The following is a 24231-nucleotide window of genomic DNA, read 5'->3' on the forward strand; positions in this document are numbered from 1 at the left end:
AAAATGTAGCACTCTTCAAGCCTCAGCAATACTGAAACACATGATTAAAGCAAGTTTAGAAGTTTCTAATCCTCAGAGCTGGTGATCTTTCAGGCTGTATTGTGCAATGCCAAATTAATTTCCAAAGGCCTACATGTCTTAAGCAGTATAAAAGTGTCTCTTCCCAAAATGTACAAAGCAAGTCCAGAACAGGTTTCCCAGTTGCATCTGCATGGAAATTCAACTCCTTTTTTGCAGCCAGTCTGATATCTCATTCACATGTCCCTTTCCCGATATGCAGGAAGATGGGGACCTCTAACTAAGAGTGTGATGCTATACAGGTTTACTCAGAAGTAAGCCTTATTGAATTCCATGGCACTTATTCTAAGGTAAGTATATATAGTAAGATGTCATTCTGTTACCATTTTATTTCAACAGTACAAGCTCACATCTTTGTTCACTAGACACTGAACGACTGGGTTCAGACAACATGATAAGCTATATTCAAAGACTGAGTGTTGTTTGAATATGGGTTGCCATTAAACTGTAGGCTGTTGCTGAAATGCAGGTTCTCGTATTGTCTGAAGCATGGTGTACAACCCACAGTTTATAACTCTGAAACAAACCACAGGTATACTTTATGGGATGTTTGTGGTTAACAAGCCATGGCTTGCTAGTGAAGCTGAGTTCAGAAAACACAATAACCCACATTTCAACAACAACCCACACTCAATCCATACTCAACCTTAAGTGTGGGTTATCAAGTTCTCTGAACTCAATCACTGCCAGCATCCACAGAATGGAGCATGCTCACCTTAATAGGAGAAATTTCACTTCTGAGCGGAATGTGGATCAGCTGGAGTGGTGACTGTCATCAAAAATTAAAGTGATGATCATGGTAATTTTCACCTCACTCATGAAGATGTCCTTAAGGTTGTTATGCACATATTATTTTCCCAAAACAACTCCCAGAAAGACAAAAAATTGCAAGCTAAGCCAGCCAAAGTAATGTTGTGGAGGTCACTCGCATGTGTCTATGTGTACCTTGTTCTGATTTCAGCATGGTGTGAGCAGCTGAGTAAAGACTGCACAGCTCACCTGGCCTCTAAAATGCTTTACTAGTGTGGCAGCCAACACCTGGAGTATATGCAGAGCTGATGCCCAATAAAGTCAGTTAGCTATATGTAATCCAGGGGTATTGGATGTTTTTTCTATCTAAACCTGCACAGGATTGCACCCTAAGTCTGGAAAAGCAAGGGTTTCCAACTCCCATGCCTTGCCTCCCCTCTTAAGCTAAATTGCTAAAATCAAGATAGCTTCAGGGGAAACTGGAGAGGTCGGTTCTCCAAATGCCATGCCTGCCCTCTTGAGCCACCATTTTGTACCTGGACCCAATTGGTAGGCCTCAGCAGTCTAGAGAAAAATAAGGCAGATTCTTCCTTACCCTCAATGCCCTCCTTAAGATTCCTCAGAAAGGCATTAAACATACACAACAAAATGAGGATTCACAAAACGGTGTCTATCCTGAATTATTGAACTGAACAACTCTTTCATCTCTTCAGAAGACATCTGAGGAGAATGGTTTGCTTAGGGCAAAAGGCCTCAGTGCCCCTGAAGTGCTTGGTTCTCTCATTGCTCCTGCCAAGTCACTTGAAACTGACTCAGTCCTGTGTGAGAGGTCAGGTGCTCCCAAATGCGTCTCGGCCTGAGACACTGTGATCCGTCTGCTATGCAGGCTCCTGATTACATTTGTTCAGACTGGCCCACTCTCTTCTACATGTTAAAGGAGCCAACCACATGCTTCCTGCATTGCTGTGCTTTTCTGCTAGCAGCAGGTAGTTCAATTTTCATGCTAAGGTTTCCTAGTAAGATTTGTTCCCAGTAGCTTCTGTACCAAGCCAAACATTCCCTGCAAGGGCAGCATGAAGGGCAGGGACCCATATTCCAGCAGGGAACCACAGACAAGAGAGTCAGCTTGTGAAACTCACTCTGAATATTAGCAGAGAGTTCCTAAGGCCCCCAAACAGTAACATTTGCAATACATAAGACTCCTACAGGTGGGATCTCAAGGGAAGGAGCTGTTTCTCTAAGATGCAGCAGCAGCGAGGGAAGAAAATACTCCATACTGTGAGTGAGTGCAAATATAAGGTATGAAGACTCAGAGCATTTTGAGCAAATGTGCTCTTTCTTAGACGAAGCTAGGTGTGACTTTTCTCATTTATTCCATGACCTAGCTAATAAGCATCAGTGTCTTTAAGCTGACGCACATTATCTGATCTTGGTAAGACTTGCCACCTTTATCAGAGAGCTGAACACAAAGTGACAAGAGGGTGCTTAACCACAGTGCGCAAATCGTTTTCCTGTCTCACCATCATCTTTGGACAAACGGCATCTGCAGATCAAGAGGCCATGCCGCACAGGGGTTCTGCACAGGATATGTGAGGCATCTGCAGCCTGCCCCAATACAGCACTTGGTCAGACAGCATGGATCCCAGAGCAAACATTTCTTTAACATTTGGCAAAACCATAATGGATGTGCAAGCTCCCCAGCTCTTAAAATTCAGTGACTAGGAACCTAAGAGAACTCTGCAGAGGTTATGACATACCAGCATACTATCAGAGGCAATGAGGAAAACTCTGAACTTGTATTGCACTATGGAGGTATTAAATTTGAGGTAAACATTACAGGGTTTCCCTGCATTATTAGGGAAAATGTTGAGAATAAGGACAACTGACTGATAAAGACAGGGCTGAAACCAAATCTTCCCTTTAAACAGCATTGGGAAGTATTTCTTCAATAATAGTATTGTTGATTGTTCTTCACTTCCCGAAGCACTGAAAGATCTGGGTACATTTTCTTGTGAGGAAACATCATGGGAAATGTGTGATATTTTTCCAATACTTCTTCGGATGCGAATTAAACTGGGTGGAAGGTTGTGGCTAGAGAGAGATGTTTCTAGACGTTAGAGTCGCCCAATCAAAACAATGGACAGCCAGGAAATTCAGAATATACAGCTTAGCATCCCATGGAATTAATGTACAGAATTTTTGACATTAAGCAGCCAGATAGCCTGTTTTGCAGAAGAGAGTCCTCTGTTTGAAGGTGTCTTGTATTGGAGCAGCTGTCTAGTCCAAGTCTGGTTCAACAATAAAGAGACATCAGGAGGAAGAGCTGTGAAGCCTCAAAGTTGCCAGTCAGAGCACCTGGGTGAAACACACAATTATAGCGTTTATTTCGAAAATCCATACATAGCTTGTGCAAATATTATGCAGCATAGTAGCATCTTTTGTCCTTCTTTTTAGTGATGCACTTCCTTTTTGGCAATTCACAAGTGGCCAAAGTGGCCACTTTACTGAGAAAAGAGGTAACAATGGCCATTAGATTAGATTACATCGAAAGATCAGACAAATCCAGGTTCAGCGACAATGTGCCAATGCATTGCCAGTAGGTGGCGCACAACAGCAGACAAGTTATTGCCCTTGGGCCACCTGGTTTGCCACTGCGGGAAAGAAGATGCTGAATAGGATGGGCTTTTAATCAGGTCACGCACAGGGGAGGGCCATTGCTCATTGGCAGAGCACCTGCTTTGCACGCAGAAGGTCCCATGGTTGATCCCTGCCATCTCCAGGTTGCTTTGCCAGCAACCCTGGAAAACCACTGCCAGTCAGAGTAAACAAGGCTGAGCCAGATGAGCCAAAGGTCTGACTTAGTACAAGGCAGCTTCCTACATTCCTATGGCTCTTCGTATGTTCCTTGATGGAGCAGCTTTCCTGATATGACCCTGCCCATACACTACTATCATCCTCTTAGGCCCTCTTTCAGGCACTTCCTCCAAGTGAGGTTCTGGGAATGGAACCAGGGAGAAGGCCTCCTCCGTGGTGGCCCCTCAGTTATGGAACACTCTCTCCAGCAAAGTCCACCTGCAGCCAACATTGTCTCTCTTTCACAGCAGGTACTTGACAGTATATAGTGAGGTTTTAACTGGTTCTGAGATTTCTGTAGTTGTTTTATTTTTGTATGCAAATAGCTTTTATATTATGCTGTATATTATTGTTTATATTTATATTTATAAGATGGAGGAGGAGAATGATGTAAGCTGCCTTGAGCCCTTTATAGGAAAAAGGCAGGATATAAATCGCAAAATAAATAAAAATAAAAAATCTTTTATCTTGCAAGGAACCCAAGGCAGTTTACATAAACCTTCTCTCTATTTCATCCTCACAACAACCATGTGAGGGAGATTAGGCTGAGAATCAGTGAGCTTCTGGTGTAACCCAGTGAGCGCCATGACGGAGTGGGGACTAGCACCCAGATCTCCCAAGTCCCAATACCACTCCCAAATACTGTGCAACACTGTATTTTGCAGTGTTAGCATTTTGTCAACCGTCTGGAGAGCTTTAGCTTTTGGGCAGTACAGAAATACTTGCAGAAGCAACAATCTGCACTGCCACCGCTAAGTAGCAGCAAAGCCTTGCGGCCTTCCAAAATGCAGACTGTTCTTCTCGTTTTCTGTCCACATGCAAAACTACCCCTTCTAGTTCTTTCTTCTAGGAGCATACCTGTCCACCCCACCCCAAAGCTGGCCCATTTTCAAAATCAGGACACATTTCTGCTTAATAGAAAAGGGGAGCCACTCTTGCCCACCTTTTGAGACCAGTGTCGGTAGCCCTGCTTGGGTGCCATCCTGTAAGAGCAGTGAAGCTGATCAGCAGGAAGACCAGGTCCACCTCCCTATAGTCCCCTCTTGTGGAAGGCTCTTCCAATCGATTTCCACCAGCCCTCAATCATTAAAGACATTCCGACAGACTCCAAAGAACTGCCAATTTATCTGGGCCTGTAACTGAGTCAGGTCTCCACTGGAGCCAATCAGGCTCTCCAGTTTTCACCCATTACTTTTGGCTTTATTGTCATTTTTATCATTATTCTTATTACTGCTTTATGTTTTAAGTTCTGTTTTGTGCTTCCTCAGGAGGACTTACCCTAAAGAGCAGCTTATTTATAAATAAGTATAAACAGGAAATAGCTGGATGTAGTCATAGTACTTTTCAAAAGACATATATTTTATGGCATTTCCATGAATCCTTAGCGGCTCTGTTGTAAATCCCACCATCAGAATGCCTATTCCCACATTTTCAGTCTGTGCAGTGGCGGTGCGACAGAGCACTAAGCCCTTTAGGCATTGGCTCAGCACCCTGAGCAATGCCATCTTTGCAAGTTCCAAATTGCAGAAAGGCCCAGGGCTCTCAGAAGAAGCAGTGTCTCCCCACAAGACCCTCTTAGGATGATATAATTTTATTTTATACAGTTACATGTCTTTTATATTGCTATTTATGTATTTTAATTTATTTATTTGTAAGCCGCCCCGAGGCTTCGGCAAATGGGGTGGCCTAGACATTCTCCAAATAAATAATAAATAAATATAAGGTGGAATGGATTTTTTTTACAGGTGTTTATATATCATCACCCTAGGATTTCAAAATAAAAGTGCATTTGCTCAAAAGCAAGGCACCCCTTCCACTCCTGTCTTCTGCAAACCCTGTTAAACTGGCATTCCGGGAGCTGCCACAGCGAGGGTTGCTTTTGCTCACTTAAATGAAAGCACCCCCATGCATTCTTTGCTCAGGCTGACAGTTTACTCTTACGTTATAAATATGTTACATTTATACCTCACCTTTCTTTTTCTTCCTCTTGCAAGGAAGACAAAGCAGTTTACAAGTTTCTCATCCTTACCATTTCTTCCTCACAATGGCACCTCTGTGAGGTAGGTTAGTCTACAAGTCTATGGATGGCCCAAAGTCATCCGGGGAGTTTCATGGCTGAGTGGGAACTAGATCTCCAGGCTCCCCATTCCCAGTCCACCACACTCACCACCACACCACGCTGGCTCTGCATCCTCTGCTACATCTGCTTGCATCTAAATTTATCAGACGGCCCTTGCCTGTCTATTTTATCAGTGTTATTGTGAATTAGCATCCCTAAAGTGCAATGGAAGCTTCTGCCATTACAGAACAGCACCGGAAAGAGACTAGATTGCACATGTACACTGTCAACAGGGCAGAATCAATGGGGCATTTGAAATCTTGCTAGCTTAGTGGGGGCAGCGGGATAAGTTGGATCAGCAAAGAAAGGTTTGGTTTCCTTGTTTAAACTGCTGATATAGCCCTGTAACCCTCAGGTATATCCTAGGTAAATTATAGTAACCAAGATCACTAGGATACACACCAGGATTGGACAAGGAATGAAAAGCACCATTTGTGCAATGCTGCCACATTTTAGGGGTGTATAGGAATTTCAGTTCTGTTCAGCAATGATCAGAATGTACCCAGTTTACACCTTCCAGACTGAACTCAGACCCGGATAATGTGCATCTTAATCAATGGGGGAAGAATGTGTACATCTCAGAGATGTCCATGACTGAAGTGTGCATTTGGAAAAGTGTGCTCCAAAATATGCAGGGATTTTTTTTATTGCAAAAAGGCAGAAACAAAGCTCACAATCTGATACAGACTCAGGTTGGAATAAGCTTCAAGAGAGGATCTGGGAGACTGCAGCAAGCTTGAGATTTGCTGATTGCACCTCCCTCCTCCTCACAAACGCCATTGTACATTTCTGTTCCTGCAGCTGTTACTAGCGAGCCAGAGCCCCAACTCAGTTGCTAGGGCAACTTGTGAAACCCAGCAATCGCTTTATGAAATGTTACTCTCGCTGCACATGTACAGCATAGTGGGCAATTAGGACAAATGTTGGGACAATAAAGATTGCATCTGATCAAGAGATAGTGAGGAACTGAGGACACTTGAAGTTATTTATATAAGAAACTTGTCTGCCTTCAGTTCCATCATTCTTCTTCCGATCGCAATTATAAAATCACAGGGCTTTCAGTAGTCCGGGGTCCATGCGGCCATTGGCCAGCATTATCCTATAGAGTTGTGAAGAGCAATTCTGTGCACACTTACTCAGAAGTACATTTTTGCATCCAGTGGCGCTTACTCCCAGGAAAGCAGGTATACAATTATAGCCTTCAGCTAAAGACATAATAAAGAAAAGAGAGCAAGTCCAGGCTTAAGACAACACGTGCGGCTATTCTTTTCCCTGAAGTGATGATGGCAACATATTAATTTTTCAGAACAAGATAGCATTGACTAGAATGTGAATCCTGAGCATTCCCAGATCAGGCTTTTAGTGTGCAATTCCACAGCCTCTCATTCTTGGAACATTATGGGAGATCCAGACACCATCATCTTCCATTAGTAGCTGCTCCCTGTTTTCCCATTACTTCTTCCATCCTTTTTATTACCAGGAGAAAAAAATCTTAAGGCAGAAAAGATGAAATAACTGTACAATGTTTCTCAGTCATTAGTGACAGAAAATGCCCTGGAAGCATCCCATTCTAAAATAATCACTCTCCTGAACTTGCTTTTATGTGTGAACTATCCTAATCAGCCACCCATTCCAGACCCTGGGACCCCTCTAGGAGCTCTTGGGAGAACACACTTGATTGTCATCCAGGTTTCTGATTCTTAACTCAGTACACACAGGAGTGGAGAACGTGATATTCCAGACTGCCATGTTGCACATGATCAGCTTAGGTCAGGCACAGGCAATGAATCTTGTCTGGCATTCTGTCCATGCAGCAGCCAAGCAGCTGCCCAGGAGAAACCAACAAGCAGGATAGGAGTTCTACAGCACACTTTTGCCCATGTGCCCCAGCAACTGGTATACACAAGCATACTGTCTTATTAATAACTCGCTTGACCATTTACAGCCTGGTCATACATTTATGCAGAAGAATGCAACACAGAGTATATTAGGGTTATTCCTGGGAGGGTGTGCATGAATTTGCAACCAGGCTGGAAATCCAGTGAAATTTACATACCGTGGAAAGTGTAAATATTGTTCCTGATTTCTTTATTTATTCCTGAACAGTGCATTTTGAGCTTTTTTGGAGCAAAAATTCTGCAGGGCTCAGCATCTTTCAGGCTTTGTCCTAGAAGACATGGATTACTGATGAGAGTACCTCTGAGCATGCACAGAGTGCTTCTCACTGCTAAGTACTCTCTGTGTACGCTAAGGCAATCAGACTATGAAACAGAGTCACCAGGCAGCAATGAGACCCAACAACTCTGTTCAAAATCTAATCTAACTTGTTCATCAAGTTAGTTTACCATGGGGGGGCATTTTTATGAAAATGCAAGAGTTACTGTAAGGGATGTCTGAGCATCTAAAAAGGATACAGTCTGCTCATGTGAAATCTCAAGATAACACTTTAAAAATACATTAAATATTCTAAACCCAAGCTCTAAAACCTTCTGCATGTCAAATTTTCAATGCATGTTCATTACCCTAATCTAGATTTCAAGGCTAGGGAATGGAAATTGGCTGTAATTTTATTTTATTTTGTAGCTATCTTACATCATTGTCTTCTTTTAGGGCATTATGTCATCCTTGCTGAGACGCATTATCTAACGCTGGATCAGCACTAGCGATTTCTGTGGGCCTCCTGCAGCACTGCCGAGAACCACAGGTTGAAATCTGAAGCATTTCAATTATGTTCATTGCAAACTGGAAGGAATGAGGTATTTAACATCAAGATACTCCTTTTTCTTTCAGTCACTCTTCTGAGTCTTAATTTGATTGGGGGAGGGGGGCTTTGCTGAAGCCTAGAATGAAAAAGTCGAGTCTGCAAAGCTTAGCATTTAAAGAACAACAAAGCAACATGTGCCAAGAGCACAACTACCAGTCGACAGCTGAGGCAGGTGACCCAGGACCTTTGATGGGGAAAGGGCACCAAACCCAAGAAAAAGCCTCAAAATGGTTCTCTGTGTGTGCACAAGCACATGTGTGTGTGCCAGAGAAAATGCGAGTGAGAGAATGGGTTGGATCCAGATTCAGTTGCGTTCAGAGCACATCCGTTGAAATCAATGAGACAAGTCTTAACTAAGGATGCGCAAGAATACCATTTGGTTCAGTAATCAATATGAAGGTAGCAACATTCACAAATGTTTCCATGAACAGGACCGAACAGGAGATTAAAAGTTAAAAGCCTGTATGTAGGAGACAGCAAAATGGAGATCTGTCGATTCAGGTCCATGCTTAGTTCTGAAAAATCTGAGTCTGAATTTTATTATTGTTATTTATTTCATGTCTATACTCTCCCATAGCCAAAGCCCTCCTGTTTCTGCTACTGCAAGAGGGCCACCAATGTTTTTCCCTGAATAGCTCTCATTTTTAATAGCTACAAGCCTTGCAAGCATGGTACGGCCCTTCCCATGTTAGGATGAGGTGTGCCTACAGAATCTGGCCAGTGCAGATGGGTGAGCAATAACTCACATTCATTCATTCATTCATTCACTGCCTGATAAGAACATACCAGGACTCACTACATTCTTCCAAAACGGGACAGAAAGAACTTGAGATTTAAAAGAATAACATGTGGGAGAAAGTGAAAGTAACAAATTGGTATATTCCTACTCATATCTGATGTAAATCCCAGTTATTTCAATGATTCTGTTCTAAATATGAATACATCGGTATCCATATACATTGTCTCAGGTATAATATTCAGTAATAATTCTCCTTACGGTAGCGCCATTTGTAAGTGATCTGCTCCATCTTGTATGGCTAGGGTTGGAGCTTATCTAAAATCTTGAGGGGTGTGATTGTTTTTCTTAGAAATGAGTTACATTTAAAACCAGAACTGTGAGCTGTGCAAAATCTCTCCCTTGAACATCAACATGTGTCTTTCTTTAACTGAGCAGAACAAAAAGATGAACTTGATCAGGGTACAGAAGTATACTTTCACCATGCACCTTTTATAAACAAGATGGCTAAGTTTAATCAATAATGCAGGAATCCTGTTGCTAGCAGGATTTAGTTCTAATTTCACCATGAACTTACCTTCCAATTCTCTGATAAGGACACCAAATTTAATGATAGTTTTCCAGTATCCATCCCAGCCCCAAGTGAACATCACCAATGGGAAAAAAAACCATTGAAAAAACATTTACTATTGATATTTGAAAGCTGGTATATTGTGGTAGGTAAGAGTAATAATAGGATAACTTCTCGTCTCCTGTTCCCACCTGCAGTTTGCGGCAGTATCAACCCATCTTAGAGAGGGGTTGGAAGTGTGACAGGTGCACTTCTGAAGCCTCAGAGGGGTGATGCAAATGCACATTAGCCACATTACTGGGGTTACTGCCTGCCAAAGGCCTGCACCACAGCAATGGGCCCACTGGCCAAGCTCCACTGAAGGTGAGCTCTTGGCCACTGCAACCTTTTACTTCCCCTGCCTCTCACCCTGGACCAGATTATGGTGAGGAGGAGGAGGAAGAACAGCAGAGGCCCAGCTGCCTCATTCACCCGCTCCCGGCTGCTGAGCAAGCAAGTGATAGCAGTGATGAGGAGGAGGAGGAGAAGCAACAGCAGACGGGGACAGTGGGAATGAAGAGGTAGGGTCTGAGGGCAAGCACTGACAGACAGGAAGTACTGGATGCCAGGAAGCACTTCCTGACAGTCAGGACCCCGAGGGTGCGGAATGGGCTTCCATGGGAGGTGGTTGAGGCCCCATCGGTGCGGGTGTTCAAGGATAGGCTGGACATGCACATGGTGGGCATGTTGTGAGCGGAGCCGGCTGGTGCCGGAGGTCAGACTAGATGGCCCAGGAGGCCCCTTCTGACCCGCTCTGTTTCTGTGGCACTCATCATCACTACCAGCACCCTTTTTCCAGTGATCAGACTGTGAGTACCATCATTTACATAGCCCAAAGTGCACCACCCAGGCACAACCAGGAGGCCTCAAACAGGCTTGTGGAAATGGCAGAAAGACAAAACTCCTTTAGAAAAACCCAATGTCCTAAGCCTGAGGGCCTAATCCAGCCAAAGCACCTCGATTTAAATGAAGAATACTAAGGAAGAAACAAAATCACCTGCACTCAAGATGATAATCAGTTTATTGGCAGTGCTTCATGATGAAATATGGATGCAATTCTTAATCAACAGGCTGAAGATGCTTTAGTGACCGGAACTGCCCCTAAAGCTCTAGCTACTAACACTGCATGCTCAGTGGAAAGCCAAAGAGCAGCACCCTTGCCATGGGTTTTATGCAGTCCCTCTCTCCCTCTGCTTCAGCTTGCCCTCCTTCTTGAGAGGCAAGGGAAGGAGGCGAGAGAAGGCCCAGCAGTTCCCATTAGCTTCATCAAAAGGGTGTGCAAACATCCTTCTCTCAAGAATAGGGAGAGGAATTCACAGCGCCTGGTAGCTGGTGTATCTCAAAGTTTTGCTGAGGGTCTCCTGGTTTCTCACAAACCTACTCAGCATATGGGACTAGACAGGTGCATAATTTCAAGATGCCATTTGCATGCAGATCTGAATTTTTAGGGCATTATTTTTATATAGTAGCCTTTACACATTTTCAGTACAGACTGTCATTCCAGATCTGTTTTCCCCACCAGCGCTCACCAGATTTCTTTGTTTTACATCAGAGATGTTTTGTTGCTGCACACAGGCAAGACAAGAAGAAGAACAGATGCAGTTATTTGCATCAGTTTTCTACCTTGTAGTCTAGCAAAGCAAATGTTTTTGTGATTGCTAAATGCATTTCACTTCCTAGTTTGCAAAATCAACATCCCATCAGTCCTGGAGTTTTGCATCTACGATCTCTCTCAGATATAATCAGACTGGACTACATACGCAGTGGTGGCATTTCTATTTAAGTCAGTTCTCAGACTGAGAAGCCCAGTGCATTACATCAGCATACCTATGGCAGCAGAAGACGCGCCATGTGATTTATGAAGGGTCACCATATGTGCTGGAATGATGCAAGTTCTATGCAATGCTTGCCTTGCATTTCATCAGAAACCTATTGAGACAAAGTCATTATGTCCCCTGAACAGGGCGTGTTGCTCTCCACTTCCTGGAGCACAGGATAGAAAGTCATCTGCAAATGAGCAGGCTTTGCTGTGAAACATTAATGGGCCACCCACAGGTTTCATACCCCACAATTGTTCCACAAAGAGCACCACTGATTTTACTATTCATCTCCCACTTGTAGGCCTGGATACTGAAATGCATGAAAAGATCTGCCAAAAGCAAGGCTGTTTAAGAATTTTTAGGCATCTGGAGAGCTTTTTCTCTCTGCTTTTGTGTGACTTTATGGGTGGACACATGCACTCTTTTACAGAGGACAGTTCTCTATTGGAAGGGCTACCCTGTTTTGAAGGGGTCCTCTGAAGGTCTGTCCACACCAAGGCTGATCTAATAATGAAGAACCATCCTAAGGGAGTGCAGGGCCTTGGAGAGCTGCCCAATAGCCCCTGGACAGCAGAACGAGCAAGGCAAGCACCTGGCCACTGTCTTCCCCCTAAGATGGCTTTCCCTTCTGTTGGCTTATTGCTTTCTGCCCCATTTCTGATGCTTCTGGTAAGTATCTAGAAGGGCAGGGGATTAGGCTTGGGGACATGCACATCATATCATATCATCTATTAAAATAAATCTCCTCCTTGGCACTATACAGGAATTGACCAGGCTCCAAAACTGCATTGCACCAGTATGATTATGGCTATGAAATGCTCCAGACCAGAGCTGGGGGGAAGGGATGGGGGAGGGGGAGAAGAGAGTGCTCTTTATTTCCTCTCCGCTGCTGAAACTCATGGAGAAGAAATGAGTTCTGAAGCACAAGGCATACATTATAGTCTGGCTGAAGCCCCAGCCCCAGGCAAAATGCAAAGAACACCTACTGCAACATTTTGTTCCTAGTTCCACTAGTCCAGTCCAACGTTCTGACACAATTCTTCCAGACACAACCCTGCCAATGAAGAATGTATAACTGGTCCTGTTGTAAAATTTTCAACTGCCCGAGTTTCTGGTAGGGGAAGAATATTCCACTGTATTGAGAAAGATGAAGATGGTGGCTAAGCAGCCATCAAGCCACTCTCCCTCTCTCTTCATGTCTACAAGAGACGGGGCCTTCTTGATGGTGGCACCCAGATTTCAAAAGTCCTTCTCCAGGCATGTAGGACTTATACAACATTAAGAAAAATGTCACCTAAAAAAGCTATTTTCCTCAAAGGTTTGTGGGACATTTAATCTGCGGCAGTTTTATAAAATAGCCATCTGGCCCTTGCTTTGGGTTATGCCTTCTTTCATAGGTTGGTATTATAAATAAAATCCACTGTTACTGTGTAAGCATAGAAATGGACAGAAAGCAACTGATTACTTGGAAAACTAAGTTTTCCTTCAAATCTGGAGGAGAGGCTAATGTGTGAGACTAATTTAAGAACCCACATTGTCAGATTAGCTGAATCTGGCCTTCCATGCCTGTACCAAACTTACCTGACAGAAGATTCTGGCCAGTTCTGCATGCAACCCAGTAACCCTATTTAGGTCTTGCCCCTCATATAGTTAACAGTCTCCCCAGTAGGGCTACATCTGCTGGCATTACCTCTCCTTCTGTAGTTTCTCCACCTGTATCTTCCCACACCCACATCTGTGGGACTCTCTACCGTCAGGGTTCCATGCCTGTATTACAGGAGGCAATATGCACAGAGAGCAAGGGTTCCCCAAACGTGTGGGCAGAAGAGGAAAGCACGACCCTGCTTTTCTTCTCATGCAATTGTTAACTAAATGAGGAAGGATGCTCAAAGAGGGCTGGTGCTGTACTTTGTTCTCACCTGAGCATCCATTCTCTTTCTCCTCTTCTTCTTTTCAGGGTATGTTCCCAGATTGGCTGCTTCTGCTTTCATAAACTGCTGCTTGATGCTTTAGCTATGATTATGATAGATTCCTTACCCAAAAAAGAGGCTGAAGGAGGGATTGGATTCCCCTTTCTTAGGTCATGGCAGTTTCAGTGGCCTTAAGACTTTCTATAGCCTGGGAGGGGCAAGAATGCACTGGACCCTGGAATGTTCTCACAGAACCATAGGGTTGCTCTCTAAGAGCGTTATGAAAGGAGTTCTTTATATAAGGGAATAAAAAGTTGCCGTTCAGATGGAAGGATGAAATTGCTTAAGTGTACAGTTCTTAATTAACCTTTGTTCCAGTTGCTAATATCTTATACAGTCTTCCTTAGTTAAAGAAGTACTCCTTATTTGTTCCTTCAGACCAAGGACCCTAACCGTCACTTCAGCTAATCACTCAGTCAGGAATGGGAAATGGGTAGCAGTCTTACTTGGTATCCGACTCATCCTGCTTCTAAGATGGCTCCGATTTTCCAAACACTGCTTGCTGAAGTTCTTCCTCTGGTCAGATTTCTGCTTGAAGCTCGGCTCTGCTGCCTGATGTTTTACTGCAACGTCACATATTTTATTTATTTATTACATTTTTAAACCACCCAATAGCCTGAAGACTCTCGTGGCTTTCTGCTCTCCAGTTTCAGTCTTTAGCAGCTCCAGCCTTCTCCCAGCTGGATTCTTTCAGGCGAGTGGGCTTTCTCCTTTCTCAGCACTGTGCTAAGCTCCCTTCAGACATCAGGCTAGTCTTCAAGTCCTCTTCCAACCAACACTGTCTAACTGCACAAACTCTGACCCGGACTGGCCTTGTATTTCTGCTGGTCGGAATCTCTGACCAACCATGTTCTTGCCCCTCTCAGGGCTCTCATCTGTTGATCTTCTGTACTGACTTTATAAGCACCACTAAAATGTTGTACTCCTTGAATTATATTTTACTATGTGCTCTGTCAATATATCACTAAAGGCAACTTCTTCCTTTAGTGACTGTCAGCTGAAACCCATCCTCCCTAGCAGCAGTTCCTAGGACAGCAGCAACTGTGTTATGCTAAGTATCGGGGATCATCTTTCTCGCCTTCTCTCCTTCAGATGTTCCTCATATGACACTCACTGGAATATAAACTTTACAGCACACAAACAGATAAGAATACAGCATTTCTCCACAGGAAGCTTTCCAGTTTGTGAAGTCTTAGGATGGCCAGGTGACATGCTTTAAAGAGGACAATCCTCTGTTTGCAGTGGTGCCAAAGGCTGGCCCTCTATTTGAAGGGCTGTCCAGTCCAAGTCTGGCTTAAAGATAATCTTGAGAAGGGCAAGCAGCCACCTTAGTGTTTCCAGCCACAGCTGGTGCTTGGGAAGCAGAGTGCACAAGCACACCGCTCACCTAGTCCACCTTCCACACTCTTCTGAAATGTACTGTATTTCTATTTAAAGCACCATTTGCATCAATACATACAAGTTAACAAATGCTTGTGTTATGCAAATTTGGCCACATGTTACCCTTTTGGGCAATGTGTTAGAAGCAACCCAAACTACCCCTAATCCGAACCAGTGTCGTCCCAGAACAGCTTTACTCCTTGCTTCCTCAGAACCATGTCAAACATGAGAGAGTGCAAGGAAATGGATGAGGGAAAACCTTTCCCACCCATATTTCCATTTTGCATTTGTTCCATTTAACGCCATGACTTTATTACAGTTCATTGACTGTGCTGAGTTCTTGGCTGTGCGGAGGCAACATAAGATGAACTGACCCAGCTTTTTAAAATGAGCTCAGCCAAGTGAAGAGATCGTTTTTCTCTCCTGACATTTTCAACTACTTAGATGCTTAATTATCTGTTACCAGAATGTCTCCCTGTAAGCGCCAGCAATTTCACCCATTAGCAATTAGCTACTGAACTTAGTGCAATTGAATAAACACATAAACATCCTCACCACCTGAACATGAACACAAGGAATGCTTCAGAGATATAAAAGGCTGCACTCACAAGGAATTACTGTAATGCATTCTGCGCCAAACTGTTTTTTGTGTACTGAGATCTGGTGACCATTTGCATTTCTACCCTGTACAAAGTTTGGCTATATTACTCCACTTCTGTGCTGCCTGTCTTTGAGGCATCAGTCCAATAAAGACATTCATTCCTTTCTACTGCAGCTTTACTCTCAGAAAAAAATTGTATTGTAATGAGATGCTGGGAGAAAAAGAAGACAGAACAGCCTTTTAATAACTAATCAAGTCCACAGTAGTGTTGTAGAAGCAAACGTGCATTGGTGATTTGATTCCTTTTTGAATTTCACCCTGAATAATAATGTCCCAAAGCCCATTGTCATATGGCATGGAAAGGAATGATATAAAGGCACTAGCAGGGAGAGGCAACCCGCTACCCTCCAGTTATTTTGGACTACAGTTCTCATCAGCCTCAGCCAGCATAGTCAAAATGCCAGGTCGGTCAATAATAAATCTTCCCTCATCCATGACTTGATTGTGGAGGAGGGGGCCAACCTGGCTTGCATAACGGAGACCTGGGCGGAAGAGGGTGGGGATGTCGCCCTCTCTCAAATGTGCCCGCCCAGGTATCTGGTTCAGCACTGTTCACGCCCAGAGGGGAGGGGAGGGGGGGTCGCTTTGGTCTACCCAGCTTCCATCTCTCTCACGGGACTTCCAGTCCCTTCGAGACCAGGGCTGGAGTGCCTCTACTTGGTGTTGGGCAACCGAGACAGATTGGGGATTCTGTTGGTGTACCGTGCACCCTTCTGCCCAACAGTCTCCCTACCTGAGCTGACGGAGACCGTTTCGGACCTGGTGTTGAGGACCCCCAGGATGTTGGTCCTGGGGGACTTCAATCTCCATACCGAGACTGGTCTGACCAGGGCGGCTCAGGACTTCATGGCCTCCATGACGGCCATGGGGCTGTCTCAACATGTCTCCGGCCCGACCCATGAACGTGGACACACTCTGGACCTGGTTTTCTCGACGGGGCAGGAAGAGGGTGGTCTGAGGGTGAAGAATTTATACTTGACTCCCCTGTCATGGTCAGATCACTTCCTGGTGAGGTTTATGCTTGTAAGGGTGTGGACCCGATTGTGTGGGTCCGTCCCCAGAGCCGGATGGATCTGGATGGATTCCTGAAGGCCCTGGGGGAGTTTCCGGCTGACAAGACTGGTGCTCCTGTCGAGGCTCTGGTCAAACTGTGGAATGGGGAGATGACCAGGGCTATGGACACGATCGCTCCTAAGTGTCCTCTCCCACCAGGCAGAGCCCGCTCTTCCCCCTGGTATACACCTGAATTGTGGGCAATGAAGCAGGTTGGGAGATGGCTAGAGCGTAGGTGGAGGAGATCACGGGATGAATCTGACCGAACACACTTGAGAGCCCACTATCGGGCCTATGCTGTGGTGGTGAGGGCGGCGAAAAAGAGGTTTTTTTCCGCTTCCATTGCCTCCTCACAATGCCGTCTGGAGGAGCTTTTTCGAGTGGTGCAAGGCCTGGTTCGTCTGGGTCCTAAGGAAGATGCGGTTCCACCCTCAAAGGCCCGCTGTGATGACTTTGCCAGGCATTTCAGGGAGAAAATCGCTCAGATTCGTCACGAGCTGGACACCACTAATGAATCAGAGGTTTCTGGGGAGACGCCAATGCTGCCATCTGGTCCAGAATTATTGGATGAATTTCAGTTATTGTAGCCCGATGATGTGGACAAGCTGCTTGGTCGAGTACGTCCCACCACTTGCCTATTGGACCCTTGCCCGTCTTGGTTAATAAATAATTCCAAGCACAGGATTGGGACCTGGATCTTGGAAGTGGTTAACACTTCTCTGAGGGAGGGTCAGGTGCCTGCCCCTTTAAAGGAGGTGGTAGTCCAACCGGTCCTGAAGAAAGCATCACTGGATCCAGAGATGGCCACTAATTATAGACCTGTGGCCAACATCCCGTTTCTGGGCAAGGTGTTAGAGCAGGTGGTGGCGGGACAACTCCAAACACTCCTGGATGAAACTGATTAGCTAGACCCATTTCAGTCCGGCTTCAGATCCGGGTACGGTACTGAATCTGCCTTGGTCACCCTGTACGATGACCTGTGCAGGGAGAAGGACAGGGGGAGTGCGTCCCTGTTGGTTCTCCTGGACCTCTCAGCGGCTTTTGATACCATCGACCATGGTATCCTTCTGGATAGGCTAGCGGGATTGGGGGTCGGAGGCACTGCTTTGCAGTGGTTCCGCCCCTATCTCAATGGCCAATTCCAGAAGGTGGTGCTGGGGGACTATGGCTCTGCACCATGGCAGCTATGCCATGGAGTACCGCAGGGGTCCATTTTGTCCCCTTTGCTGTTTAACATCTACATGAAACGGCTGGGAAAGGTCATCAGGAGGTGTGGGCTGTGGAATCATCAGTACGCTGATGATACCCAGCTCTACCTCTCGTTTTCCACCAATCCAGGTGAGGCAGTGGCTGTGCTGAACCGGTGCCTGGCCGAGGTAATGGGCTGGATGAGGGCCAATAAACTGAAGCTCAATCCAGACAAGACGGAGGACCTGTTGGTTGGCGAATCGAGCTTCGGAGAGGGTGGATTTGACCTAGTCCTGAATGGGGTTGCACTCCCTTTTAGGGACAAGGTCTGCAGCTTGGGAGTACTCCTCGACCCGGAGCTTTCATTGGAAGCTCAGGTGACAGCGGTGGTGAGGAGCGCTTTCCTTCAGCTTCGGCTGATCCATCAGCTGCGCCCCTACCTGGAGTACGACTGCCTGGCGACAGTGACACATGCACTGGTGACTTCCCGCCTTGACTTCTGTAACACGCTTTACGTGGGACAACCCTTGAAGACGGTCTGGATACTTCAATTGGTTCAAAATATAGCTGCCAGGCTGCTGACGGGGACGGGGCGTTATGTTCACATGACTCCAGTCCTCCGTTAGCTTCACTGGCTTCCCATTGAAGTCCGGGCCCAATTCAAGGTGTTGGTGATGACCTATAAAGCCCTAAACGGCTTGGGTCCTGGTTACCTGAAGGAGCGCTTACATCCATATATGCCCGGCCGCCCCTTGAGATCTGTGGGAGAGGCCCTTCTCCGGGAACCCTCTGTGAAAGAAATTAGGAGGGTAGGTACTCGGAGGAGGGCTTTCTCTGCGGTGGCGTCCAATCTATGGAATGCGCTCCCCAGAGAGGTCTGCCTGGCGCCGTCGTTATTTGTTTTTCGGCACCAGGCAAAGACCTTTTTATTTAAGCGTCATTTTAATTGTTAACAATATCTGCTTATTTATCTGGCCAGGGCGACTTCTTTTATATTGTTATTTATTTTATATTGTTAATTTTATATTGTTATTTTTGTATTTTATTGTATTTTATGTTGTGTTGTGAGCCGCCCTGTGGCTTCGGCAAGGGGCGGCATAGAAATGTTTTAATAAATTAATTAATAAATAAAAGTCAGGAATTATGAAAGTTGTAGTCTAAAACTTCTGGAAGTCACCAGTCTTCCTAACCCTGCACTAGTTTAATCAGAAACCTTTCATCAGTTCCAGATTATAGGAACCATCCATAAGTCAAACACATATTTTTCCATAGCTTTTTGACATTGTCCGTTGGCAACAGAATAGCCAGCAAACCTACAAAATGTACAAGTTCCAGCATTTGAGGCCAATCTGGAGGCATTTCCACAATGAAACCACTGTAGGAATTTCAAGGGATGTGTGGGGAATTCAAGGGAAGCAAAAGGAAGTTTTATAAGATTCTGCATTTACAAGCAAAAGCAAAATCCTATCCAAAAACAAATAGACAGAAAAGAACATTTTGACAAGAGGATCCAGGGTCCAGTGACATTAAAGTCAAAAACCACAGAACTGACTTTCACCTTCCCACTCCCAGAAGACTCAAGTGTAAGGGAAACAAATGTTCAAAAGTGGCTCTGAGTGAAAGAACAATGATGAAGAGCCCCACAAAATACAGTTTGGGGAAATAAGCAAAAATACACCATCCAAAAGCCACCATCTATAGTACAGAATGATTTAGCACAATATTCTGTAGTTAATAAGCATGTGGTTAGCTACTTGAAACTTCGAAAGCGGTTGACAAAATCCTCCAAATTTTCCCAGGTAAACTTAGCAGTTCAGTAAATTAGTAAGTTACTTAGTAAATTTGGCAATCAATGGACTCATGAGTAAAAAGAAGTGGGCAGTTCTCATAAAGCAAGGATGTAAGAAGGAGGCTCACGCAAGCATCTGAATTAGCACAGGAGCTTTTCAACTTGCATGTAAATGACCTGGACTCAGGGATGAACAGGGTAGCCAAATAAGGATAAGATCAGAGTATTCAGGTTGGTAAAAGCAAATGGGATTGCAAAGGGCAAGTCTGCTGTTAAAGGAAGGCATGGTTGCACCGGCAAGGTCAGACTCCCTAGTGGGACGACCCCCCCCCCCCAGAAGACCCCTGGACTTGCTCTCCTCTCACCCTCTGCAACCTCCTTGCTCCTTTCACTCCAGCCCAGATAGTGGGGGTGGTGAGAAGGAGCAGCAGCAGATGCCAGGGGCCGCTTGCTCACTGTCTCTCTGCCTTTCAGGCAAGCATGAGAGAGAGGATGTGTTTGTACATGCAGGTTCTGGCAAATTCCAGGGGCCCAAATGAGTGGACTGACAGCTCAGATTCTGAGAATGAGATGTGTGCAGGGGAGCTGGCCTATCCCTGCAGGGCTGGCAACTTGGGCTCTGATAACAAGAGGTTGTTGAAACAGACTCAGCTCCAGCTGCAGTCCAAGGCCCTGGGTACTCGCATGTGCCTGCTGTGGAAGAGATGAAAGAACAACCAAGAGGCCCAGTCAACCTACCCATGGAAATGAGGAAGAGCGGCAACATCCTGAGGGGGAGGACTTAGAGCTGGGGGGCTATTGGATGGGGAACTCCAACCTCCTGAGGAGGGGGACCCAATGGTCCATCGTCACAGTGGTAGGGTGGCCCAGGTGGGCTCTCGGAGGAGCGAAGGTGTGCCTGATTTCACAGAACTTCTTGCCCCAGGGACAGGCACAGAAGGATTCATAAACAAAGCTTTTGGTGAAGGGGGCCAGAGAGGGTTCAGCATTTGACTTTGTGCACGCTCAGAGACCTACATGTAAAATAAAGGTGTTTGGCAAGAAGCTGTGGTGAGAGGGAATTCTCCCGTTACTGCTGGGACGGAGAATTCAGCTCACAACCTCTGGTGACAATGCAGAGAGGAAGGCCACCGAGGGTGTCTTGTCAAGGATCCTCCAACACTTGGAGCCAGTACGGGTAAAGAATTACAGAACTTTACTGTTAAAAACAAAGGCATTGGAATTGTGAAGGATTTCTCATACCTTGGCTCAGTCATCAATTCAAAGGAGACTGCAGCCAAGAAATTCGAGGAAGACTGAGACTTGGAAGGGCAACCACGAGGGGACTAGAAAAGTTCTTCAGGTGTAAAGAAGTTTCATTGGAGACCAAGACCAAGATCGTCCACACTATTGTATCCCCAGTCACTGTGTATGGGTGTGAAAGCTAGACAGTGAAGAAAGCTGAGACGAAGAAGACTGATGCATTCAGAACATGGAGCTGGAGGAGAGTTTTGTGAAGACCCGGCATTGACAGAAAGATGAACAAGGGGGTCCTAAATCGAATCAAACCAGAGCTTTTTCTAGAAGCAAGACTGATAAATGAGGCTGTCATACTTTGGACACATCATGAGAAGACAAGATACACTGCAGAAGGCAATCATGCCAGGGAAAGGTAAGAGAAGAAAAGGAAGACCAAATATAAGATTGATTGAATCCATAGAGGAAGCTTGAATTTACAGGAGCTGAGCATGTCATGGATAGGACATTATGAAGGCTTTCATTCATATAGTCAGCATTAGCTGGAGACAACTTGATTGCACATAACAACATCATAAACTAGCGTCCCCTGAATTTCTTCAAAAGCCTTGACAGGGCCAGGCTGCATGCTACTTTAAACATGCTTTTTAAAATCCCTGTGCTTAAGCCAGCGACTTTCACTTTCATCGGTCATGCATGGCCCCAATCCAGGGCAGGGACCTTCTCCAGTTTCTTGCTGAAAATAACCCCTTACCTATCATTTGTGTCTGAATAAAGCACCCTTTAGGAGCACATGAGCAACAGGAGGAGGGAGGTACAACGCACAAGAAATTACATGGGCCCCAAGTCCAAATTGGGACCCTGTTCTGGCCTGGTGCCCCACCTGGCTTTTCCTTCAAAATTAGCCAGGCCTAGGGTACAATTCTATGATTAGACAGGAAAAGTTCATCAACTTCCTGCACCCCAGACTTGTAACCCTGTTCTCTATCTCGACATGCATAGAATGGCATCAATAGCGTATTTAGTGTGATTTGTAGTGGGGCCCTTAATTTAGTGGATTTCAACACATTTTGTGTCACAATCCCATTGCACAATCCCATTTTTGTGTACTTTTGGCTGTCCTAAATTTATTGCAGATAAACTTCATAAATCTGCATTCTAGAGTTATGAGCATGTATGAAAAATCATGAGAGGTCTGGGGTATTTATCCTTCTTAATAGCATGCTTCAATCTAATTCTATTCTCCATCAGACTTTCCCCCCTTTTTCCCCGTGCCCTTAAAACATCTATAAACATTCTCAGAACTTGCTTTATAGTTTTTGGGATTGAGGAAGCCTTCCAATAATTGGGGTATGTGTGTGCGTGTGTGTGAAAGCACATATCCATCTTTTACAGTACTCGCTGTCTCGTTGATAAAAGCGGTCGTCTTTGCTACTGAATACCATACAACCACGTGGCTGTGATTCAGGCCAAAGGCAGGGAAAGGCCCTCCTCCTTTGTGCCTGCAGAGGGAAGGCGGCTGGAGAAAGTCAGCCGGGCAGCTCAAGTGAGAAAAGCACAAGACAACTTGTTCAATTGCTTTTAGCACTAGGTGCATTGTGCCTTCAGATATTTCTGCACGCAGTGTCTGCCCATCTGGAACAGGCCTATGCATGAAGTTGGAGCCTGTGTTATACTTAATCCTTTGGTTGCCAGACCCCGGAGGCAATGGTTTTTAAGAACTGTGTGTGCAGTATGATTCTTAGCACATAATTTATATCTGTATAATTGCTACATGCACTTAATTAAAATGCTTAAGCACACGCATACCCCAGTTGCACTGAAATATTGCAGTTCTCTGGGCACAAGCATACGCAGCTGCTCCCTTCTGACCTTCCAGATTATGAACAATCCACCCATTAATCATGCCTCTTCAAAACTGCTTCAAGCACTTTGACCCATGGACATAGCAAAGTTACACTATGAGTTTCAGGACTGCAAGATGTAGCAGGGGACACCAACGTGGATGGCTTGAAAAAGAGATTTGACAGATTCATGGAGAATAAGGCTGTCAGTGGCTGCTAGTGATGATGGCTGTATTACCTCCAGGGCTAGTGACAGCAAGACTCTGGATACCCGTTGCTGGAGAAGCAGAATGGGAAGATGCTGCTGCAGTCATCTCCTGCTTGTAGTCTTCTTGGAGACTTTTGATCAGCCATGGGGGAAAGTCAGATACAGAACCTGGGAGGCCTTTGGTCTGACTCTTTTACGTACAGTACATTTTATGGCATGACTATTTTATCTACAGCCTCTCATGGTGACTGATTCCGACATGAGATTTTGCTTCCATAGCTGTGTAGGGATGCAAATGAAAGCAAATCCACACTGTTGGAATGCAAAATCCATGTAGATTTTCCAGGAGATGTGAGATATAATCCAGAAAAAGCTCTGTGACACTGAGATTAGCAGTAAGCATAATTTTTATCCTAAGTGTGTTTACTCATAAGTAAGTTTTATGGATGCCAACAAGATGTATTTTGAAGTATGTCTAGGATCACAGTAACTGGATTGAGACAACACAGTAACTCACGCTTACAGTGTCAGGAGCAGGTTTACCCCTTATGCATTTCAAGCTTCCAAAAAAAAAAAAAAGACAATCTCTTTGCAAAATAACTCTTTATTGCCAATTCACAACTAGCAAGCTACAGCCACTAAAAGACTAGCCTCTGAGCATAAACAGAGTGACTTGTTGAACCCAAACTAGAAACCACTTCCAAAAACCATCCTTTTCCTTAACACTAGGTTCCATCCTGTGGGGGGGTGGGTGTCTCTGGAGAAGGGCTAACCTCTGAGATATATGCAGGCTCTCTCACTGAGATTAGGGACCAGACTGGGCAAGGGCTTGTCTTCTTCCTCTCCTTTGTCCCCTCCCTCCTCTTCCAAACCCTGACTGTTCCCATGGCCTGTCTGAGCACCTGGGAGCAATGGCCTTGAGACAATCACACCCTCCTCCGCCCTCTTGATTCCCACATTTGCAGCCATCACCATCCTCATCTGAGGAGTTGGTGCAGCCCCAGCCTTGGAGAGTAAACCAAGAATAACTGCCTGGTCCATTCCCAACACATGGCTTGAGTAGAGACTGAGTGTGGATTGTTGTTGAACTGTGGACCGTTGCACCATAGTTTATCATGTTGTCAGAACCCAGGCAAGATGCTCCAGACTATGGTGAACAACCAACAGTTCGC

General features: G+C 45.1%; 1 long non-coding RNA gene across 1 annotated transcript; it reads right to left on the reverse strand.

Annotated features, from left to right (window-relative positions):
- Positions 1-2821: 2821 nt before the first annotated feature.
- LOC123031667 lies at positions 2822-23985 on the reverse strand. The gene is made up of 4 exons (XR_006416353.1): positions 23860-23985; positions 21683-21687; positions 12323-12329; positions 2822-2836 (listed from the first exon to the last, which is right to left on the reverse strand). It is a non-coding gene; the product is annotated as an uncharacterized LOC123031667 (long non-coding RNA).
- Positions 23986-24231: the final 246 nt, after the last annotated feature.

Source organism: Varanus komodoensis, unplaced genomic scaffold (genome assembly GCF_004798865.1).
Source record: "Varanus komodoensis strain SLA01 unplaced genomic scaffold, ASM479886v1 scaffold5, whole genome shotgun sequence".
NCBI classification, from domain to species: Eukaryota; Metazoa; Chordata; class Lepidosauria; order Squamata; family Varanidae; genus Varanus; species Varanus komodoensis.